The sequence below is a fragment of the Galeopterus variegatus genome, unplaced genomic scaffold (genome assembly GCF_000696425.1).
Source record: "Galeopterus variegatus unplaced genomic scaffold, G_variegatus-3.0.2 Scaffold6475, whole genome shotgun sequence".
Taxonomy (NCBI): domain Eukaryota; kingdom Metazoa; phylum Chordata; class Mammalia; order Dermoptera; family Cynocephalidae; genus Galeopterus; species Galeopterus variegatus.
The window spans coordinates 75,439-77,526 of NW_007732586.1; positions in this window are offsets into that span (position 1 = coordinate 75,439).

The following is a 2,088-nucleotide window of genomic DNA, read 5'->3' on the forward strand; positions in this document are numbered from 1 at the left end:
AGGAAATTAACCCCTTTGGAGTCTCTCACTGCTCAGAAGAAATAGGCTTTGAGTAATCCTTTTGTGGCTCTGTCACCTGGGGGAAGAGAGATGACAAATCAGTGTGAAGCAAGGCAGCAAGGAGGTGGGGGCTGGTGCTCCCCTCCAGGTCAAAGGAATGGGAAGGGGTCGCTGGTGCCACATGGGTCTGCTGGGCTCACCTCTTGGAGGTGGCTTGGGACACAGTGGCGGAGGGTAGAAGCTGTGAGAATTTTCAAATACAGAAAATTTGAACAATGGGCCGAGCCTGTGGCGCACTCAGGAGAGTGCGGTGCTGGGAGCACAACAGCGCTCCCGCTGCGGGTTCGGATCCTATATAGGGATGACCGGTGCACTCACAGTGCTCACTGGCTGAGCATGGTGTGGCCGGTCTCAAAAAAAAAAGAAAAAAAAAAAAGGAAATTTGAACAAAAAAATGGAAAAATTTTAAACATCCATGTGCACATGAGCTATATTCAATAGTTATCATTTTGCTTTATTTGCTTTATCACCTGTCTATACACCCCTCCATTCAACAATCCGCTTTATTTTCGGCTGCATTTCAGGATAAGTTGCAGCATGAGGACACTTCATCCATAAACACTGCAGCATGCATGTCATTAACTAGATGAGCCCTGTAAAGTAAAGGTAACCTTCTGATCCTGCATTTATTTAAAATTTTGAGATTTTGTTTATCATAGTTTTATTGCATTAATATTGATTTCTAAAAATATCACAATAGAGTATAATTTACCTTAATTACTGAGATTTTTGGCAACTTTGTGCTTACATGGAATGTGTCACTCTCCTCACATGGAAGTCCAGACTGAATTTTATGAATACACTGTGTGGGTGAGGAAGGAATGAGCTCCTCCTACTCCTTCCTTTGGCCCCTTTGGGATTTATCTTTTCTCTGCCTACATATTGCTTAACTTCAGGAAATGTTTAGAGGCAAGTTCTGCACCAGGTGAGGGAGAGGTGGGTGGGAGGAGTTTCAGCCATGGCAAGGGGTGAGGGAGAGGAGGGGACACTTCAAGACCCTAAGCAGGTGGGGAAAGGTAGGGAGTGGGAGTCCCACCCAGGAACCTGTGCTCACACAGCTGGACAGACACCACCAGCTCCAATTAGAGTCTTGGGAATTAAGTCCCCAAACATACATGACATCAGTGGCTCCTCACACAGCAGGCAGCAATAAAAGCTCTTTAGACACAAGCGAGAAAGGAAAAAGGTTCACAGTCCACACTCAGCAAACTGTCAGCCTTTTAATGATATTTTTTTCAAATAAAATTCGAACTCATGACTCCTTTCCTTGATGGAAGAAAATACATCGTGCACTTTGGGGTTACTCTATAACTCTTGTTCTCTGTCAGCCACCAGCTGAATTTTTAAAATATTGAGCAAACATTTTATGGCTGGACTGCCAAGGGTCAGGTACCAGGCTGCGCAACATCCCCTATTCTCTCTAGTCAAAGCCAGAATGAGCCAGACTTGCAGATCTAGGCCCTAAGCCCACTGCAGGTCACAGCCCAGGGTCTGGTCTGGTCTGGGCTTCTTTGGGAGGGAAAGACGTAATAATTAACACCCATTTTAAAGAGTAGGCAACTGAGGCAGAGGGAGTTTAAATAATTCATATAGGGCCTGTCCATCAGCTGCATTCTGAGGATTCCTACTTAGCTAGCTGTTTGTAGAAGAGAGAGAACAAGAATCTCAGGAGTCCATAGAAAGCCCCGGGACCACCTGGGCTGGGTTCTCAACCACGCCCTTTTCTTTTTTTTTTTTTCGATAAATTTTTATTTTGTCAATATACACTGTATATGATTATTATAGCCCATCACCGACACCTCCCTCCCTCCTCCCTCTCTTCCCTCCCCCCCAAGAATGTCCTTTCCGTTTGCTTGTTGTAACAACTTCATGAAAGTATAGTTGTTATATCTTCTCCCCCCCCCCCCCCCCCGGTTTTATTTTTTGTGTGTATGTGGGTGAATTAATTTGTTTGTTTTTTTTTAGCACCCACCAATGAGTGAGAACATGTGCAATTTCTTTTTCTCTGCCTGACTCGTTTCACTCAAT